The sequence below is a fragment of the Podarcis filfolensis genome (assembly GCF_964270895.1).
Source record: "Podarcis filfolensis genome assembly, chromosome: 4".
In the NCBI taxonomy this organism is placed as follows: domain Eukaryota; kingdom Metazoa; phylum Chordata; class Lepidosauria; order Squamata; family Lacertidae; genus Podarcis; species Podarcis filfolensis.
In genome coordinates, this window is record NC_139607.1 from 35,455,271 (window position 1) to 35,478,129 (window position 22,859).

Here is a 22,859-nt window from a genome sequence, read left to right on the forward strand (position 1 = left end):
TATAGACCTCTGAAGGTCTGCAAGGTACATGGTCGCGCTTAATAAAGTCATCTTCCTTTCCAAAATTCTTTTCAGCACCAGGCTCTTAAATACAAAGGAACATAAGCAATTCTAAAGGTAATACTCCGTTCTCAGCAGATGGTTATTTATTCTACCAGCTGTCAGGAAACAATATGAACCAGCACAGTAATCTGGAAGGTTATAGTCAACACTGCCATTTTCCTGAGTCAAGAGGCAAGATTTAAGAATTCCATTGATGGATTCACATTATTGGCTTTCAGTTCATGTTCTACTGAAATACCATGATCTACTGCTACAGAATTTGAGTATGTCAATAGACTGTTACAGCTGTATGTAACAGCTGTAATTGTCACACTAGACAATCTCCATGAAACAGTTTCTTGAGCAAAATCTCTTAGAAGGCTTCATAATTTACCATCTGACTCCAAGGCAAGAAATCCTTTTTAAAGGCAATTCTATAGAAATAGAGTTGAAAGAGTATTGTCTGAAGGTATTACATTAAACTTCTTTATCATCTTGAGTGAATCATCCCTTTTGTTTAGCCAAAAGCTGTATTTCTGTGCTTCTTAGATTCAATCAAGTCTTGGCCCTTCTTTGCTGCTTACTGAAATATGTCAAGGATGGTGCTAAGATGATGTAGAAATTTACCTTTATATGTTTGTAAAGTAGGGATGGCACTGGATTTTGGAATGGAGAAATTTGGAAATAAACTCCCTCAGATTGGAAAAGCTGTACCAGTTACTTACCAAGTGAAGTTCCCCTTCTAAAATTTGACTTTAGTGACCTGATACGTTCACTTTCCCTCCTTCTTATCTTTCCTATACTTGCTAAAGTGAGATAAAATGGTGGCAGGGAAATTTGGAGAAAGCCATCTTTAAGTTTTGGTGATATATGGCTTAATGGATTTAGCATGAAGGGATTGAAACTATAGACCCCAGGATTCCCAGTGCTGACGAAGGCTTCCAAACATGCTTCTAAACTTACACTCACTCACCACAAATACAGCAATCAATCAATCAATCAATCAATCAATCAATCATCAATCAATCAATCAATCAATCAATATTAAAAATGAGCCTTCCATTGCTCCCAAATTTCCATCCCACTGGGAATAGTGGAGAGTTGGCAGGGATCTCTCAAATGGGGCTAGTTACTTTAAGCCAGGCATCCCCAGCCTGCGGCCCTCCAGATGTTTTGGCCTACAACTCCCATGATCCCTAGCTAACAGGACCAGTGGTCAGGGATGATGGGCATTGTAGTCCAAAACATCTGGAGGGCCGAAGGTTGGGGACGCATGCTTTAAGCTTTAAGACAGCTCTCATAAAAAGTCCAGCATCACTCCCTTCAATTCTCAGAGAAAGCTTAGAAGACCTGGTCTGCAATAAATAGTACTGGGGAAAGATACCCATGTTTTAGAGTTAGCCAGGATAGTCTCTTAATGGATGCTTTTAACCATGTCCATTTTTCTACCTGTTAATATTTTACCGTTTTGAGTCAAATATATGACACTTGCACTATGCAAGGTCATTTATAATATTAATTTTCAGAAAATACTGCTAGGGGAATCCAGATTATTCTCATTTTACAGATGAGTAATCCATGCTATATGTAAGAGTGGTTGCCTGTGAATTTAAGACTGGGGAGTGATTTTTAGTCAGGTGGAATTTTAATGTTATTAGATCACAGAGAGTCAAACATTATAATTGTTTTAATAACTAAAGAAACAAAGCCATAGAACATACAGGCTCTCTGTCATCTGGGAAGGGTATGTGTGGATAGAATCATGTATAGAATCAAGAGTCATGTATTTAGTACACCATCTCCAAGCTCCTTTTTTTAATAATAAAAAAGCATTAACAGCAGCTTGTTTCATATCCCACTGTGGCACATGAAATAAGCTTCTATTATTCAATTTCTGCCCATCATAGAGCATTATAGGGCTGATCCAGAGGTTCATCAGGAGGATGTATTACTACTGATACAGTTGAGTATCCCTTCCCCTTACCCAAATAAAGTCATATGCTAAGTTGGGATGGAAAATAAATTTGGTTCAGATGCCAATATAATGTGAACCAACCTAATTTTGATATCTCAAAACAATACACGAACAAAAAACCATGCAAAAACAAAATCAGAACAGCTATTCTTTAAAATGCGCACTGCATATTAAGGGAAGCATGTATTAGAGAAAATAATATACCGAAAATCATTAATAATTTGTCAGTGTGCATGAAGCAGAGGACCACTAAGTATTCATTGCTCAGTGCAGGTTCTCTTTCCCACCAAATACAAATTTACATAGACAGAAGGCTTATGACTGGTGGGGGAGTGGGGGGAGCTTCTCCTCAGGAATCCTGTCCTAAAAGACTTTCCAAAAAAGAAAGGTTGTATAGATCTTTACACATGTCTGCTGATGAGTGCTGATGACCATAGCCGTCACCTCCCTCATAAATGGAACATGGAGTTGGACTTTGCTTAATGCAGCAATGGAGAACCTCTGCCATTTAAATGTTGTTGGATTACAACGTCCTTTTTTTAAAAAAAACCTTATCACACTTTTTAGGGATGATGGAATATCTGGACAGCTGTCTGTTCTCTATCCCTGGCTTAGCAGATGAGAGGAAACGAATGTGAATAAAGGCCTTAGAGGTTAAAAGAGTACCTTAACTTCACTCACTCACCCTTTTTTTGCAACTTCTTAAGTGTTTCTCATATCAGATGGAAACTCACTGATGAAGTGCAACTGTGTGGAAAATGTGGTTTCCTCATTTGAAAATTGCTGGGGGCAAAGCCATTCCTGGATTTATGTAGTTTTGCTCCAAAACCAAATACCTGTCTCCTTTAGTTAGACACCATATAACTCACTGCACACAAACATCTTGTAATATTTTAAAGTCATACTTCGGAGATTCTGAGCTTTGTCAAGTCTTTAAAAAGTGGCAATAATTCTTATTCCTCTTTAAAAAGCGGATCTCTCTCTTATGCCTGGTTTCCAACAACAGCCAATGTTACCAGTTGTTCCTTTGTGTGACATGCATAAATTACGTAAGTTTTCAATGTCTAAAATTTTAACTTCAAACTAAGATGGCATATATTGAACTTCTGTTGTTTTAATCAATCCTGCATGGCAGTACTGCACTAGCAATATGTTTCAAACTGAAATACAGAAAGGTCGAGTGAATAATGAAATTAAATTAATCAATTAAAACAAATACTGGGCAGACATTTGTTTTATGACAACATGGAGCTCAGATTTATGCACTATGATTGTCACAAGCCCCACTGAACTCACATGAATCATTCCAGGTTTGTAGATACTACCTTTGCTACAAAACTTTGAAGGTAGTGCTCATGGAGCTGTCTTGCAACATTTCAATCCCATAGGAACTCAGTGTGGGCCGTATGAACATACTTTTACCTGCATTATTATTATTTATTACATGTCAGGTCCTCCATCATGGAGGGCACATGTTGCAGTGAGATCACCAGAAACTGCCTCCCTGTTGTGGGGTGGGACCGTTTGAATGGCCATAATGCCCCACTGGTTGTCCCTCTGTTGCTGGGGCAGAAATTTGGTCAGTTGGGTTGGCTATTGGCTCCTGAGGGGTGACTTAAGCTGCTGCATGTCACTGGAGAGTTTCACTTTTGTGACGTGCAGTGGATCACCCACCCTCCTCTCCCTATATTTAGGGTTGTTCTTATGGCCTTGCTATGCCTGTCTAGGGGTCGTCTGTTTTGGAGCAGGGGCCTGGTAGGAATTTTGCCATTTGGTTGATTGGCTAGTGCCACTTGGTTTTTGCCTACCGTGTAACAAATCGTCACAACTTTGTAAGGTTGGCGGTTAGGTATTTGGTTCAATGTTTTGGGGAGGGGACGTGGTTGGCTGTGCCTGCCGCTCCATTGCTGCTGCTAGGGAATTCTGTTAAAGGAATCTAGGGGCTCGCCTTGCTTTTCTCCAAACCCTGTCAAGGGGTTAGGGCCACACCAGAGCCCCTGGGAGCATCTGGGGTGAGCTGTGAGATCAAAGGAGTTCTCGTTCCCCCAGGATGCTTTCCCTTACTGACATATGGTGGTGCCCAGTGTCAGTCCTCTTCCTGCCACCATGCAGGTTCAGGTAGTCTGGAACCAATGCCTAAGTAACCACTCACATGCTGTAATCAATAAAGTTGTGGCCAAAATTTAATGCCAAAAACTTAAACTAAGATCTGTGTCTATTGTGTCTTCATTCGGGGGTGGTTTTGGGGAGTCTTCACACACAATTGTTAGTTGCTTATACAAAAAAGGTCTCAAAGTGACTTAACAAGATAAGTTGCTTGCATGCAGATGAAATAGTAGGACGAAAGATTATTTGCTTCATTTCTTATGTACTGGTTACACAGCATTTAAAGGATAGGAGGTGAAAGCTGAAAATTCTGTGCAAAGACATTCTTGTTATTGAAGTTAGAATTTGTATAGGGCTGTAAAAGCTTTCCCTTCTCACCTCCAAAGAAAGAAGCCAAAATTATTGGGGGGCTGAAGGAACTCCACTGTTAGGAAAAGTTTGGGGCATTTTAGTTCAGAAAGATCTGAACTTGATAGACATTTCGAAAATGTTCCAGGGTATGATGAAATTGGAGAGCTTTTATCCCTCTCTGATAACACTAGAATCTGGAGTCCCCCAATGCATCTGAATGGTTAGAAATTCAAGAGAGACAAAAGCATATAGTGCACACAATGCATGGTCAAACTTAAAGATTCACTACCATGAGAAGGGATGGCCACTATCTTATAGAACTCTATATGGGGATTAGAATAATGTATGAAGGTTTTGGCTGCCAAGAGGTACTAGTTATGATGGCTATATAAAACCTTTGAGACCCTAAATTCCAGTCACTGGGAAACAAAAGGAGAAGAGGGCTATGACTTGTAGGCTTCCCATTGGTCTGCCGCTATGAGATAAAGGATACGGAACTAGATAGACTTGACCCCCCCCATCCCACCCGGGTTTTTCAATGTGTTCATATAGGGAAGTGTCATTTGTGGACAAGATCCCATGTATGTACAAAGTTACAGGACAGAAAAAAGATGAAAGACTAGTTTCCAATGAATTGTGTAGATTCACATAAAATTAGCAGGTAATAGAGTACATACTGTGGATGCAAAAGATCCCAGGTTTCCTCCTTGGCACCTCCAGGTAGGCGTAGGAAGACCCTACCCCCATCTGAAACCCTGGAGATCCAGTATGAATCAGTGTAAACAATACTGAGCTTGATGCACCAATGATCAGACTCAGCATACAGTACCACCCCATGCCCACTGGAATTGCTCTGCTTTTCTTCTTTGAATAGCTGGCCCTGATGCCATATTGCAAACTACTTTAGATGTTCCTCTCAATTTCAACAGCAGTTATGGCATGGTGGGGGAGGACTGCTGTTGACGGGAAAATAAGTCTGAAGCCCCTTTTGAGCTCACAGAAGTAGTTTCATGGTTCATTGGATTCTGGCCAAAGTAAACAACCTGAGATGAATTCCCCCACTCCGCCCCCAAAACCGGTCCAGCTGCAATTTGGTTCAAATCAAGCTGTGCTCCATTCTGACAATGAAATCAATAAGGGATTGCTGGCATACAGCTTCGCGAATGAGGTCCTGCACTAACCTCAATGAGCAGTGCTGACCTGGAGCAGTGCTCAGAACAGCGCTATTTGAGAGTGTTTCATGTGCTTTTTTAGCAGTTTCCTATGGCTGTTGATTGATGTGCCTACAGCCACTTGCAGCCAAAATATTTCATAAATATTGCTTCATTCCCTCCCACATGTATTAATTTAGGTCAAAAGGTCACATCTGGTGTGCCACTGTTCTATTCTTCTTTGGTGGGATGGGAGTATAGGTTCTGCCCTGGAGAAGTTTTCTATGCATTCTTTTGTAGCCTTCACAAAACTGTTGGGTAATTTCACCTCCTCCCTCTGGAAAATATTCCACGAATCACATTTTACTGCCTGCAAACAGAACTTACTTTGGGAAAGGGGGGATTTCCATACAGCCCTTCTATTCTTTTGACCAGGGAGAGAGGAGGAACACTCCAAACATCTAAGCATCGGGGTCAGGGGGAGAATTCTCACCCTAAATAGAACAATATATCTTCAATCCTAGCTTTTGTTAGCCTTATAATGGAAAGAGGGCATTTGATTGGTTTTTGCTTCCATATTCTGTGGCAAGTAAGAATCAAGTAGCGTGCAAGGGCTTGTAGTGTTTAATTTGGCTCCTGATACAAGAAATAAGAAAATGTGAAAACAAGGGACAGAAGGAGGTGAAAAAGAACAATTATCAGTAATAGAACAGGAAGAGGCATCCATCTCCTATGCCACAGCTTTTTAGATTTCTTTCAGTCTCAGTAGTGAAAGCAGGGGTCTTTATTGTAGGCAGAGCACTGCAAAGGGCGGCGAGGGGGGAATCCACCATGGACACTATTTTCGGCTCAGCTTTGATTCTGCAAATTAGAAAGAAGAAAGGAAAGACCAACTTATTTTCTGAATAAAGCAGCAGCTTCGTTGTTTCCAAAACATCATTCTGAACATAATAATGTTTGCTGTACAACAAAGAATGACAAATTATAGTACAGACTGATAGATTCATTGGCAAAAGCTTTTGTGGCTTAGTGTTCACTTCATGATAAGATGCATGAAATTACACACACTGACCTGTCTCATTTGTTGTCCTTTTTTTGGTAGGGGGGGGGGGAGGGCAGGTGACTTCTCCTATCCATGCATAAATGGACCAGCAAATACTATGTATCACTCCTCGTGTTTTGTACACGTGGTCTGTTTATAATGCATTGTGCTCCTGGTGGTAAATCCATAAGGAAAATCGCTCCGTAACAGAAGTGTTGGTGAGAACATGGCAATATAGAAAGAAGGTATGAAAATTGGCAGACAGATGCAGGCAAAAGACGTAGAGCAGAGCAAGATGGTGGAGCTAATTTCTTACACTCCCCCCCCCATCTGTCCAAGAATAAAAGGATGAGTACAGATTCTCCAAGTGTCCCTATTTTTCAAGGACAATTCTGGATTTACAAAAGCTGTTCCAACTTCTGATTTGATCCTGGAATGTCCTGCTTTTCCTTAGGACATCCTTATCTTCATCGGAGAAATGTTGGAGAGTATGGAGTTATGTGATGCCCGTGCCAAGGAAATAAGTAACTATACAACCTTTAGAAGACATCTGAAGGCAGCCCTGTTCAGGGAAGGTTTTTTTTAATGTTTAGTGTTTTATTATGTTTTTATATATGTTGGAATATGCTCAGAGTGGCTGGGGCAACCCAATTAGATGGGTGGAGTAGAAATAATATTAGAATTATGGAATAGGACATCTGTATTTTCATCAGAAAAATGTTGGAGGGTTTGTGAACAAGAAGGTGGTTTGTACATGTATATGTACAAAAGACAGAGGTTTTCCTAAACCTTGCTGATTCGCAAGCTAGGTGGTGAGTGGGTAGGTAGGTGTGTGGGGAGGCCTCTGTGCGTTGGAATTTACCAGTAAAATTGCAGGCCTCTAGGAAGGCCTTTAAGATCCTGGAGAATTACCAAGCAATTTGGGCTGAGGTTAATAGAAATCTCTGTTTGTGGGATAAGCTTTTACAGGCAGAAAATAGTCCTGCTGCCTCAAAAGGATAGTTAATAGGCTTTTTCATAGTGCCTCCAATGAACTTTTTTTTTTACCTGGATAGTTTGAAAGGCTTGTCATGGTGATGGCTTTGTCTAGAGTACTGGTCAAATGCATGCTTCTTAAAATGGGGCAGCAGGGAACAAATGTATGAATTAGAATCTAAATAACAAATGTAATGTAACAAAACACAGACTTCAAAAAAAGCAAGTAAAATAACTAAAACCAACAAAAAAGGGTGAGCCTCATGTAGGCATATTAAAAATCCTTTAGTGGTTTAAAATGGTCTTTGCAGGGTAAAGCCATTAAGTTTGGCTGCAGGAGAGCCTCCCTGTAGAGAATGTTTTCTAAATGTAGTGCCACTCCTAAAAAGGCCCTTCTCTGTGCCTACCTGGTCTCCAATGCACCCAGAGATGGCCCTCAAAGGATGATTTCAGATAACCGACAAATTCAAGTTGGAGAAGATAGTCTGGGTCCCAAGACAATCTAGGTATGTGACATCAAAGAAAACCAGAGATATTAAATTCACTTTAGGAAACAACCATAATCTGCCTGTCCGAAACTACTTCCAACTCTAGTTGTGCTTGTCGTCAGATCTACCTCACACAGAAACTTATTGGAATGAGAGACTGCAGAGTGACACCCTCTTTTCCTCATTTTCTTGCTTGGCAAGCACCACATCATCATCATCATCATCATCCATTGGCAGCTTTGTACTAGTAAAGAACACTTCTACTCACACAAGGCATGGGCAAAAACCAGGGGCCCCACCATGAGTGAGCATAAGTTTTCTGCAAGTGCAAAACTACCATGAATACCATACATTTTTATTCTGATCTTCAGAAAGGAAGTGTGTTACATTTTTTTTGAAAAACAACACCACCCTATTCCTCCAGGATTCTTCCAGGTGACAGTCTGCAATGCAGTGCACTCACCTTTCATTCTGCCTGTAAATTCTCTCTTATATTGTGGTGTTGTTTTCCTTTTTGTGGTCTTGCAACCTGGGACCATATGATGAAGGATGGGTTTGACATCCTCCTATAAACACACACACACACACACACACACACACACACACACACACACATCAAGTATGTAAATTTCAGTGGCGGTTAACAATAACTGAGTGATGAAGTGCCATAAAGTTTACACTGGTGCAGTATATAAACATAGGGTTTTTGTATTTTCAGGTGGGGTTCTCATTCCGCTCTGGCTATGATGCCTGCTTCAGGTGCTCTGCTTTACGTTTATTTCTGCCGCTGTTCTGCTGATTGACCAAATCGAAAGATAAATGAAGTGTTAGAGGGACAGGAACAGCTGAGCCACCGGCTTCATTGCAGAGCCCTGGGACCGTCGTCAGCTTTTGATAAGACTGCCACAGCTTGTGACTGCATCTCATAACTGTTTCATAGTTATCACACACAATCAAAGGCAGAATGAAGGGATTCTGGGAAGGCTAGATAATGACCTTGGCAAGTGGCTAGGAACAGAACTGAGAAATTATTTACAGCACTTGCCTTGAAGGGATAATTTGGCAACGGTACTACAAAGCAGGTTTGAGAGGGCAGCGCTGAAATTAGCAAAAGACTTTTAAATATTAAAATCCTTTAAAAATAACGGCAGGTAGAAGACAAGGAGAACAACCTCTGGGACCTATTTTCCACTTCACTGGTGGACGGCTTGCAATCTGAAATTCTGGGTTTAATAACAAAAGACATCTTATTAAATTACACTGGGGGAAAGTCTGCTGCTTCGTGCAGGTGTCAGATTGGCACAGGTCCTAACACCTACTGTAGCTGCACATGTTATTCTGCCATGCCAGCCAATACTTTGGGACAAATGACATGCAAGCATTATCTCCCTGAAACCTGCTGAGCTTTTAAAAAATTAAATATAATATTAGTGAGAAGAGTCTGAAAATGGGAAGTTAAAAAGTCCCCCTTTACCCATACTTAAGTATGGGGTGAGACAAGTTTTGAAAACCAGAATACTGGATGATAAAGTACAACAGTCTTGACCTTTCCAAGGTTGTAAGTGAGACAAAACAAGAGTATTCACTGTCACTAGGAATAGAGGGATCTGTCAGTTTGGGTTCTCTGTTTCCTCTTTCCCCCACAACCTTAAATTCAGTCCTCCACATTTCTACAACAATTACCGGTAGCTTTTTAAAATAAATAAAATAAAAGGTCCTCATGAAAATTCATCAGCATTTTTGTGCAAATCTTTCCTGCTAAACGTAATTTTTGCATGCAGTTTTTACTAATGTACATATTTTTGCAAGTAACCCCCCCCCCATACAATGCATTTCTGTATGCTACCTTCAATATATACAATGTATGCATTTTTGCATATATTCCCCTAATATATGCATTTTGGCAAACTTTTTTAGTGGGAGAACAGCATTACCAAATTCAGCTAAATGCAAATTCTGAAGAATATTTGCATTTTGGCTCACATATTGTTGTAGAAGTGTGAATTTGGTAGATTCATCTTTAATGTGAAGTGAAGTGAATTTCTCCACCATCATCAAAAGTTAGGGAATTTAATAAAATTATGATGTTACAGTCCTTCCAGGATCCCACACTTCAGATTCCATTCTTGACAAGCTGGAAGTTGTTCTGCCATTTGCACGTCGAGGTCCCCAAGACACCCCCCCCCAAAGAAAAACACAATTGACACTTAATTTTTGTTTAAGGTTTTTGGCATAATTTTGGCCACAACTTTATTCAAATTACAGCAATGTGAGTGGTTGCTAAGCATTGGTAGCACTAACTGACAGGGACAGCTCTGACATTCGCACCCCCTGCGAAGTCAGAAAGGGTAAGTCACCTGGGGAGAGAGACGGGATTGGGAACCATGCCTCACCTCTCCCCAGAATGCTCCCAGGGGCTTGTGTGGCCCTAGCCCCTTGCCAGGGGGTTTCAGACAAAAGCATGGGGAGCCCCTGGGTTCCTTTAATGGAAAACCCTTGCAGCAGCAGCAGCATTTTGGAGGGGCAGGCACAGCCAAATCCATACCCCTCCACCAACCAATACCCAGACCAATGCTTAACTGCAACCTTACAAGTTGTGACGATTTGCTACGCAGTAGGCAAAAACCAAATGGCACACACTAATCAGCCAAATGGACAAAATTCCTACTGGGCCCCTGCCCCAAAGCAGACGACCCCATGATAGGCATAGCAAGGTCAAGCAAACAGCCTAAAATTAGGGAAGGGAGGGCGGGTGATCCAAAGCACGCAGCGAAAAGAGGAAGTTTGTCGCTGCGTGCATTGTACTTAACAAATAGGGCTGTCAATCAATAAATGGCAACATATAAATCTCCCCAGTAACAGCCCGCCCCTGCTTAAAGATGGCCAAACTCTTTTGCCCAGCAACAGTGAGGTGTCTTGTCATCCCCAAACGCAACCCGTGCTCTCCATGAGGGAGAACACGCTATATCCTAAATCAGGCAACCCTTCTTAAATTCGGCAATGCCCTTTCACCTGTTTCACAGCCACCTTCCCTATACACACACAGACAAATCTTGCCAAGGCTCTTCGTGTTTCTGATGTTCAGCACTGTGTGCCCTATCAGGAAATGATTTTGTTGTTTTGTCATGATGTGACCTAGAAGTAAAGGCAGCAAGCTGAAAGGAGGCACAGAGTGATGGTTGATTTCTGCTTGAATCCAAAGCTACAGCTATGGGAGAAACAAGCCCCTTTGGGGAAGTTATGATGTGAACCCTTCCATTGTAGGCTCAGGTTGTATATATGTGTAAACAAACCCTATACCCTAAAGGTACCACAGTCCTCACTGTGCTTCATTTCCAAAAGGAAGCACAAACCTTGGGTAAGTGCCTGGAACCGCTCAGAGTTCAGGGTGGCATTCAACAATACACAATAGCTTTTCTACTTTTCAGTTTGGTAGCTGATGGTAGCTACTGATAGTTGAACTATTTTAGGGTAGATTTAATCCTATTGGTAAAACTTAAGGAACCAGACAACCTATCTATGCCTACTTGCCCTTAAGTTCCAGGATAAGGAGCGACAGGTAAGTACTCTTCAAGGAGCAAATGCCTAGTGCCTGATTCAAAAGAAAGTTATACATGGTAAAGAGAAGAACTGTTAGTTTCTCCTGTGCTTGATTTTTGTTTTTACTGCAACAATTCCTTATGCTGACAAAGCAGCCCGCTGTTCTTTTTCAAGCCTTCTTTATTGTTTCATATTTCTTTTATTTTTTAAAAAAAGTTTTTATACAAGCAGTAAAAAAATCAAAAACATCCAGGAAGGAAACAAAACGAAGTCATCTTAACTGCTGAGGTTAAAACAACGGACAAAGCTCTAGGTACCTGTTTTGTTCTCCTCTTCAGACACATCATCCTTTTGTGATTTTACCTTGAGTACGTAACAGGTTAGGAAGCTGCCTTGCTACACATTATATAATGAAAATCACATGCACACATTTTAGTCAAATTAATGCTTATTGGGTGCTAGGAAGCTGCAACAGATTTTCAAAAACAAGCAGATGTTCAGCATATCCAACAGATATGTTAGACGCAGTGGAGCGTGGTCCCTTTGGCTGAGTGGCACATTGCCCCATCAACGCTACTCTGTCTTCAGCCAGACTCCAGTGTCTTCCCTTTTACAGTGGTACCTTGGTTTAAGAACAGCTTAGTTTATGAACAACTTGGATTAAAAACGCTGGAAACCCAGAAGTAGGTGCATTGGTTTGTGAATTTTGCCTTGGAAGCAGAACATGTTCCACTTCCTGTTGAGTGTGTTCCATTTGTAAATTGATTCCCCTCTGCTATGGGAAAGCACACCTTGGTTTAAGAACGCTTTGGTTTAAGAATGGACTTCCAGAACGGATTTAGTTCATAAACCAAAGTACCACTGCACTTGCAGCCAGTCCAGGGGATCACACTGTGTGCCAGCTTCCTTCTCCTTAGTCTCTCCTGCCCTTGTGGAACTCATCAGGGAGGAGACAAAACTAGAAATAGGTGTCACTGGCTTTGGCTCTACCTGCCTCCCTGCTTCCTGTCCTACGAGTCCCAATGGTTGAACACTGCACAGAGTCCTCAACCAGGGTTTTCCCCTCCTCAGTGTGAAAATATGGAGGACACTGATCTTTGCAGAGTAGATGGAACAGTCTAGTTCCCTGCCAGTTGTGCACATGTTTTTATGTTGAAAGTTGCATGTGTGTTTGTGCAAATTCATACACAAACACACATACATACCCCTCCCCACATTTCCAATTGTGTGCTACGGCGCACAGTCAATTCCTTGTGTAATTCACTGCCACAGGATGTAATGGTGAGAGTGGTTTAAGGGCTGGACTAGGACTAGAAAGATCCAGGTTAAAATTGCCACTCAGTCATAAAGTGCACTGGGTGACCTTGGGACAAACACTGGGTGACCTCAGGACAAACACTCTCTTGCAGCCTAACCTATTTAAGAGGGTTATTGTAAGGACAGAGCCACGTATGCCGCCTTTATATCTTTGAAGGAAAGGCAGGATATAAAAATAAATGAAAGTAATAAATGAAAAAGGTATTTGGACAAATGCATGCAGGAGCAGATTGATCATAGTAGTAGCCATGATAGCTAAAAAGAACCTTTGTGTGGAGTCAGTATGTACTGGGTATAAGTAACATGGGATGGCATGCCAGTCATTATTAATTGACTTTTGGTGAACTTCTAGAGCATGGGAGGGGACCTGTAGTACTCCAAATAATCTCGGACTCCAACTCACATGCACTGCAGTCAGGCTTTAGTCCAAGAAGCATCTAGAAGGTGACAGTTCTCCACCCCTGTTATTGGGGTAACAGGCTGGCTACCATTGATGGCATGTCGGAACTGATAGACCTTGGTCTGACTGAGCAAAGCCATTAATATGTTCATACAACACTGAATTAGAAACTGAGAGACTGCCATGATAAAATGTCCCCTCGGATGATATTAATCTGCATTCAAGACAGACAGATAGCTGCACATCATCTCTCTTTAAAGGCTTGACAAGAGATTGCAAGGCATCATGGCAAATAAGAGATCAGTGTGAAGGACAGCAATGTGATATCCGCATAGATAGTTTTGGTGGGGAGACCTGCTGTCTGCTCCAGCCACTCTGGACTCTGTCCAAGTGCATATCTACAGCAAGTGACTTTGTAGCTCAAGCTGTAAAAGTGGCTGCCTGACCTCAGAGGTCAGCAGCTCAATGCCTAGTCTTGCAGCCTGTCGGAAGGTATTATCTGTAATGGAAGCTTCTCTGGGATTGGCACTGTGTCAGTTTAGCTCTTAAAGCTGAAGCTATGGATATTTTGATTCTCTCTCTCTCTCTCTCCCCCTTCTCTTTCTCTGAGATGCTTCTTCATATGTTAAAATTTCCTAATCAGCTTTCAGTATAGGAAAAAGCTTACACAACACTGCAACCTTAGAAGCGGGGCGTAAGTGTTGTTGTTTTCATTGCAAGGAGACAAGCAGATCGGGCAGCCAATATGTGTTGTCATCAAGTCTTTCTGCAGCAGGCTAGTAGTATCTGATTAGGCAAACATGTCAACAGCCTGTGCAAGGGAGGATCAATACGGGAAAGGTGAAGGCAGCTGGAGGTATCCCTTCCAGCCTGCAAAAACTTGTCTACATGAAGGGAGCCGGGGAACTGTGGAGATGGATTTAAAGAAGAATTTAAAGAAACAATGCAGCCAGAGGTGCCTTGAAATCAACAGCTATAGTTGGTCAAGTGTTATTTATACCACAGAAAGATGCTGCACTATGTGGGACTTTGCCAGAAATTAAAATGGGGTCATTTATGTAGGGAGGGGTGATGGTGGAATCTGCACCATACCAAGTCATAAAACTGGTCCATCAAGTCCAGTACTGTCTGAACTGACTGGCAGCGGTTCGCCAGAGTTTTTAGGCAGTAATTTTTCCCAGCCCCACCTGGGGATGTCAGGTATTGAACCGGGGACTTTTTGAATGCAAATCATATGCTTAACCACTGAGCTATGGACCTTCCCTCAACCCTATATTATAACTGATCAAACAATGTGTGTAGAATAGTCCTGATATTTTTGTATGGCTGGAGAAATGTTTGCAATGGTTCTCATTCATATCTACAGGAGTTCCTCCTTAAAACTGAAAGAGGAATAAGGGGTGAAAGATGGATTGTTAATAGCTTCTTGTTTGGTCGGAGCTCTTCCCTTAATGTACATGCAAGAAAGGTTCTGAAAGCACCATCTTGGCAGCGTTAAAAGCATCTTAAACTTCATATTTCACTCCCTAAAGGCAAAGACTAGAGTCAGATGGAAGGTGATTCATATATCAATATGTCTCCTAGACTGCATTGTGGAATCTTCAATTTCTCGCTACAGGTGGCCTCACAAGCTGTGCAAGACTTTAATAAGGGGAAGACCACCAGAGGCTATGTATCCATTTTCAGGCCTAACATCCGATTGTCTCCTCATACTCAGGAAACAAGGGCTCAGCTCTGAAATACAGATGGAGAAAATTGTTTAACTCAGAAAGACACTCAAGGAATTCAGGATAAACAAAGCCACAAACTGAAACTGCCCATGTCTCAGAATGTGCAAAAATAATAATAACACTGCACTGTTGCACTGAAGCAGGCTCCTGATAAAGACAAAGAAGGCCCAAATGGAAAGATAAAGGGCATTTTGTGCAGAAAATGGGCTCAAAAGCATACCATTCAAAAGCAGCACTGCTTGAATAAGTACAATTGTTTGCATTGTTCATGCAATTCATATGCTAGAGCTGAAATCTGTTGCAACTGTTATCACTATGATAATGTTAACAAACAGAGTGAAAACTACTCCATGGGCAGATCCGTGCAGATGAAAATGGGTGTGAATAGCTCATACACATTATTTCCTCCCTTACGAGTCTGTGAATTGAATCTTCCTGAGTCCAGGGGCTGCATTACCAATAGATATGCATACAAATCCTAAGGCTATTTCATACTAGTTTAGCAAATCAGTGTTTTAAGAAGAAGAAAGTCTCCATACAAGTAGTAAATATAAGTCTCTGTGTACACCTTCAAAAATTACACACACACATAAGAACATGCACACCCAAGGTATCATTTGAATTATATTTTATTAAGTTTCAACATTTTTAATATATACAGTTTTGTATTTTCTCTTATTTTTATTGACTTCCCACCCCTTTTTCCATGAAGTTTTTTCCCCTCCCCTTCTGCTGCACGTGTCTTCTATCTATCAAATCAGAACCACAATACTATAATCTAATACTGTAACTTCTGTGGCTCATAGCTCAAATCCTGCTCCGTGAATTCACCATACTATAATATTTCTTTAAATAGTCCAAAAAAGGCATCTATTGTTCCATTTTAAAACCTTCATCATTAGATTTTTTAAAAGTTTGCAAAAAAAACTGTTGTCAAATGGCCATAATCTTTTGCATTTGGGATACCTAGAAATCTCAAAAGGTCCCAACAGTAACACAATTCATGTGCAATTTCTTCTGAGACTGGTTGCTACCCTATAGCCACTTACCTGGGAGTAAGATTCACTGAACCAAATGATTCATAATAGACATGTACGGGATTGTGCTACAACAGGGATAGGGAAACTGTCGTTCTCCAGATGTTTACAAACTTTTTAAAAAATATACCCCATCCTTTCAATGAATCTCAGAAGGCCACTGGACAAAATGTTATTTACTGCAGATAATATAACTGTCTGGTTTGCTACCACATTCTGCATTCGTTTGAACTTCTGGAACTGACATAACCTACTATCTTATTCTTGCCTTGCTTTCCTGGCAGAGAAATTATTCCTCTGGTTACTTGTACAGTCATATTTTTATACATGCTTCAGGTAACTTTGAAACTCGTAGAGTCACACATCCTCAAAAGAGGGTCTTACAGCCCTGCTCCAAAATAAAATAATTGACTCCTTTTTTAAAAAAAAATAATATTAATTACTTTTGAAGATTACAGAAAAAGAAGAAAAAAGAAAAATAAAGACAAGAAAGAGAGAGAGAGGAAAAAACAAAACAAAAAAGTGAAAAAACACCACAATACAATACAGTATACAAATATTATAAAACCCACCCCAAACCCATTAGATTAAACACATGACTTAAAACAAAAAGAGTTTAAAACACATCTCTCCTTTTCCATATTCTATCCTTCATTTCCTTGTTTCCTCGACTTCCTCACACCTCCCTTTTTGTATTCCAGTTCTTCTAATTGTTTCAGCAAATCCTTTCCATCTTTCTCTGTTTTTTATCATCTTGTAAATAACATATTTTAACCTTATTTCCCTTTAAGACTAAATTACTTATCTATACTTAACTTCTTCTAACATTTCACTAAATCCCTATAATATCATTCCACAGTTTTTCTAACAGTCATTAATTTTACAAAATTTCTAAATATGAACTTTAACTTCCCAGTCTTCTTCCACCCTCTCTTTTCCCTGGTTTCGGATTCTGCCAGTCCTTTCCGTCAGATCCATATAGTCCATCAACCTGGAGATCTTATATCCGAGGCTCTTAATTCTTTTCCAAGTCCCTTCTGTGGATCTTCTTCGTATTCTTTAATACTCAGGAGCAAATCTCGGGTAAACTCCAACCAAACAAAACTTTTCTTCCTTCTGAACAGCTCAGCCAAGTTTCCATAATTGAAACTAAAGTCCATAAGGTATTTCAGGACGTATTTCAGGATTCCTCCAAATCCATAGGCCCCCAAAGCATCAAGTTCCTCCAGGCCCAAACCCATGTCCCAAAAGTCAGTTGGTCCCTGAATAAAGGGATCTTTCCAACTTTCGTTCTTCAGTCCAAGCCAGGGTCCAATCCTCAAAATCTGGCTTTTGCTAGAATCAATCATGCAAGACCTCCATTTATAATCCTCAATTTGCTTCTGTAGAACTGAGGATCCTGCTTGAACTACCTTAGATTTCGCAACGGCATCCTTCTCCTTTTCCTCCACCATTTGTCCTACCAAAGTATATTCCTGTTCCAAGTCCTGAATTATTTCTGTATTGTTGCTTGCTTTTTGATTCAAATTGGTCACTTTCTGTTCCCGGCTGTCAGTTTTGGAAATCATGTCATCTGCCTTTTTGTGCAGCTGTTCAAGTGAATGATTTATCTTATATAATACAGTCACAATACCTTCTCCTATCAGCATTTTGAATAGTCCAAGGTCAATCTCTGATTCTCAGAAACTTTATCTTGCAGCTGGAGCTTACCCTGTTACACTCCTGTAACAGTTTCACATGCTCCCTCTAGAGGGAAACAGTCTCAACTTGTATCAATTCTTTCAAGCACAGAAACAGTTTCTATTTTCAGTTATTTTTTTTCCTCCCTTTGATAAACTCAGAAGAGATCAATGGAAACAGTATCTTTCCAATTTTAAGTAACTGTCAAATCCGTTCTGTCAATGAATCTTCCCCAAACGTCATCAGGCAGACCGTTCCCAGGTTCAGAGCAGTGGTAATTTGCTTTTCACTCTCTCCTGCAGGTTCTCCCTAGGTTCACGACTTCCCCCCTCTTCTCCTGCTTCCAAGGGGTTTTTGTATTTTTAGCCGATGGAATTTTAGTCCTTTATCAAAAACTTTCAGAGACTTTAGTTTGTAACGTCTTTGCTTCAGTCTGTTTACAAAAGCGGAAGGCAGACTTCCTATGGGTCTCCGCCTTCGCCGTGGCGGTTAGACCCTGCTTTTCACGGAGCAAGTCCCTCCCGATCGGAGGAGCTCCGCCATTGATGGAGGCGCCAACCCGGAAGTTCTAAAATAATTGACTCCTAAACACTTTTTCCTTTTGTAGGACAAGCATTTAATCCAAGACACTATCATATTTGCATATCCAGATTTAAATGATACTATGAGCCAGACAGGTCAACAGCTGGTTAGCAAGTACAAGAAGGAAATAGGATATTTCATATTTTGAATTTTTTGTCCTGCCATACTCTTGTGTCCCTCAGGATGCTTTAAAATATAACCTTATCTAATATTACAATCCTAGCTTTGCCTGGAAGTCAAAGTGGAATTTATATCTGAGTAAATTTCTGAATAAGATTGTGCTGAAATTTTATCCTGACAGCAATTTTGTTTGGCAAAATCATATTAAGGTGCACAGTCCTAATATCCCTAGAAGAAAAGCTTCGGGTTTTTTCACAAAAGTGTATCTTAACATTTTTTTCAACTCATTATATATCATTTCCCAAAAGCTTCTCACCTTCTTACATTCCCACCATTGGTGGAAGAACGTCCCTTCTTTTTCTTTGCATTTCCAACATTTGTTATCAACCTTATACATCTTTGCTAATTTTACAGGTGTCATATACCATCTATAAAACATTTTCATCACATTCTCTTTCAGTAACGTACAAGCCGTGAATCTTATGTTCTCTTTCCACAGTTTTTCCCATTCTTCGAATTGAATGTTGTGCCCCACATCCCTTGCCCACTGTATCATTACCGATTTAACCTCCTCGTCCTTAGTATACCATTCCAACAGTATCTTATACATTTTTGACAGAATTTTATACTCATTATTTATTATGTCTTTTTGGAAAATTGATTCTTTTTCAACATATCCTTTATCCTTCAAATCTTTTTTGAATGTTTCATTTACTTGAAAATAATGCAGCCAATCATTCATATGCTCTTTAATTTGTTCATATGGCTTCAACCTCCATTTTCCGCCTTCACTGATTACCAATTCGCCATATGTACCCCATTTTTCTCTCGTGTTAATCTTTTTAACACTCAATACCTCTAGCGGAGATAACCAATGTGGCACTTTTGGTTCTAATATATTTTTATATCTTTCCCATACCTCTATTAATGGACCTCTGAAGATATGGTTTCCAAATCCTTTGTGGACCCTTTTTTTATCACACCATAGGTACGCATGCCACCCAAATCTGTTATCGAAACCCTCAAGATCTAATAACTCATTGTTTTCTAACTTTATCCATTCCTTTATCCAGCATATACATGCTGCTTCATAGTACAGTCTCATATCTGGCAGGGCGAAGCCTCCTCTTTCCTTTACATCCGTCAATAACTTAAATTTTATTCTCGGCTTCTTCCCCTGCCAGATATACCTTGAGATCACTCTTTGCCATTCTCTGAAGGTTCCAGTACCCTTTAATATGGGTATAGTCTGAAATAAAAACAGCATTTTCGGTAGCACCGTCATCTTTATCGTAGATATTCTTCCCCAGAATGATAGTTTCATTCTGGCCCACACCTCCAGATCCTTCTTAATTCCTTTCCAAACCGGGATATAGTTATTTTGATATAAATCAATATTCTTAGGTGATAACCAAATTCCCAAATATTTAACCTTTTTCACCGCCTCTATCTCAGTTCGTTGCTGCAACAAATCAATCGTACTTTGTTCCATATTTTTTACAATAATTTTGGTCTTTCTCTTATTCAGTCTGAATCCTGCCACCCTTCCAAATTGTTCCATTTCTTCTAACACCTCCTTCACACTTTCTAATGGTTCTTCCATAGTCAGTACCAAATCATCGGCAAAGGCTTTAACTTTATACTCATTTAGACCTACTGTTACCCCTTTTATTTGCTTGTTTTGTCTAATTGCATTTAGAAAGACTTCCAGAACCGTTATAAATAACAATGGTGATAATGGGCAACCTTGTCTTGTTCCTTTAAATATTTGAATATCTTCTGTAATAACATTGTTCACAATCAATTTCGCTCTCTGCTCCGTATATATTGCCCTTATACCATTATAAAACTCTTGTCCCACTTCCATATATTCTAGATTTTTCAACATAAATTCCCAGATCACGTTGTCGAAGGCCTTTTCTGCGTCAACAAACATTAAAATTGCTTGTTTATCGCTCCTATCAGACAGATACTCTATAACATTAATAATGTTTCTTACATTATCTCTCATTTGTCTGCCTGGTAGGAAGCCTGCTTGATCTTTATGTATAAGTTTTATCAATATCTTTTTCAATCTCTTCGCAAGAATTCCTGCAAAGATCTTATAATCTGTATTTAATAATGAGATAGGCCTATAGTTCTTAACTTGAGTTAAGTCCGAGTCTTGTTTTGGAATTAATGTAATAAATGCTTCTTTCCACGTTTCTGGAATGTCTCTTTCTTTCAAAATGTTGTTCAAAACTTCAGTCAACGGGGTCACCAGTACATCTTTCATTTCTTTATAATAACTCGATGTGAACCCATCCGGACCCGGAGCTTTCCCTCTCTTCAACTCCTTTATCACTTCCTTTACTTCTTCTTTTCCTATTGGGGCATTCAGCTGGTCTTTTTGGTCTGTCGGGATCTTCCGCACCATTTTCTCTTTTAGATATCTTTCTATTTTCTTCTTATTGTTCCTTTCTTTGTTTTTATATAACTGTTTGTAGAATTCCAAGAAACCTCTCCTTATTTCTTTCGGATCGGTTGTCTCTTCTCCATTTATCTTAATTTTGTTGATTGTACTCTGCTCCTTTCTCTTTTTCAATTGCCACGCAAGCCATTTTCCTGATTTGTTTGCAAACTCAAAGTTTTTTTGTCTTAACCTTTTAATGTTCCATTCCACTTCTTTGTTTATTATCATTGCAAATTGGGTTTGTAGAGTCCTTATTTCCTGCTTTATTTTCAAATTGTTGGGTTTTTTAATCAGTTTTTGCTCGTTTTCCATAATCTGTCTTAAAATCTCTTTTGTCCTTTTTTCTTTATTATTTTTCCTCAATGAGTTCTGCTGAATAAAAAAGCCTCTCATTACTGCTTTACTTGCGTCCCATACAGTACTCATTTTCGTACCTTTATCAATGTTGTCCATAAAGTATTCCGAAAGTTTCTTTTGTGATTTTTCCACCATCTTCTGATCGTCCCATAGATTGTCGTTCAGTCTCCACCTAAAAGTTCTTTCTTCAAAGCCTTTTAACTCCAATTCTATTGGGTTGTGATCTGAAATAACTTTGGCCTGAATTTCAATTTTTTGGGTTCTTGGAGTCAAATCGCTCGAAACCCAAATTTGATCAATTCTTGATAGTGACTGATTTGGTTCTGAATGATATGTAAATTGTTTCTCCAATGGGTGTTTAAGTCTCCAAATGTCAATCAGATTACAGTTTTTTGTCATTGTGAAAAATGTCTTAGGCAATTTCCCTTCATTGTTCTTTACTTCTCTTTGCCTATCCATTTCCAGTGATACTACACCATTCATGTCTCCCATTATTATAATTTTTTGATCCACATATTCAGATAGTTTTTCTTCCAATAATCTATAAAAATCAGTCTTGTTTCCATTTGGTGCGTAGATCCCGACAATTATCAGCTTTTCACCTTGCCAATTGATTTGAACAGCTATGATTCTCCCTTCTTCATCTTTAAACAATTGGTGAGATTCAATTTTATTTTTAATGTAAAGGACCACTCCCCTTTTTTTGTCTTTGTCAGATGAGATGAATTCATTCCCTAATCTTTTGTTAATCAAAATTTTCCTGTGTCTTTTTGCCACGTGGGTTTCTTGTAAACATATAATGTCCAAATTTTTCTTTTTTAAATATTGTTCAATTTTATTGCGTTTCTTCTTATCGTTCATCCCATTAATGTTCCAATTCCAAAATTTTAACGCCATTCTTCCTTCAAATTAAATAAATTTAAATTATTTTTTTTTACAATCTGTCTACCTCTTCTTCTTCCTCTTCATCCTCTTCCTCTTCCGATTTTTCCCCATTCTGTTCCTCTTCTTCTCCTAGCAGTCTTGCTCCTCCTTCTGCTCCCTTGACCTCTTCCTCTCCCACATGTAGTTCTTTATATCTTCTCATGAATTTCCCTATTTCTTCAGGGCTTGTCAGTCTTCTTCTTATACCTTTATAAAAGAACGAAACTCCTTCCGGGAACTCCCATCTAAAGTCGATCTTATTCTTCTTAAGGATTTGCACAAGTGATTTGTACGCTTCTCTTCGTTTCAACAGTCTAACTGGTATATCTTTAAAGATGATTATGTAGTTCCCGTCTATATAGAGCCTTTTCTCTCTATTTCTTTGTAAAATCAAATTTCTCATCTCTCTGTCCTTAAAAGTAATCAGACAATCTCCCGGGAATTTCTTTGTTTTAGTTGTCCTTATTTTCATTCTGAATGCATTTTGTACTGTTTTTGCAACTTCTTCCTCTGATAATTCCAACCACTGTGCAATTTCCTTTATTAATTTCTCCCTTATATTTTCGTTCTGCGCCTCTGGAACTTGCCTC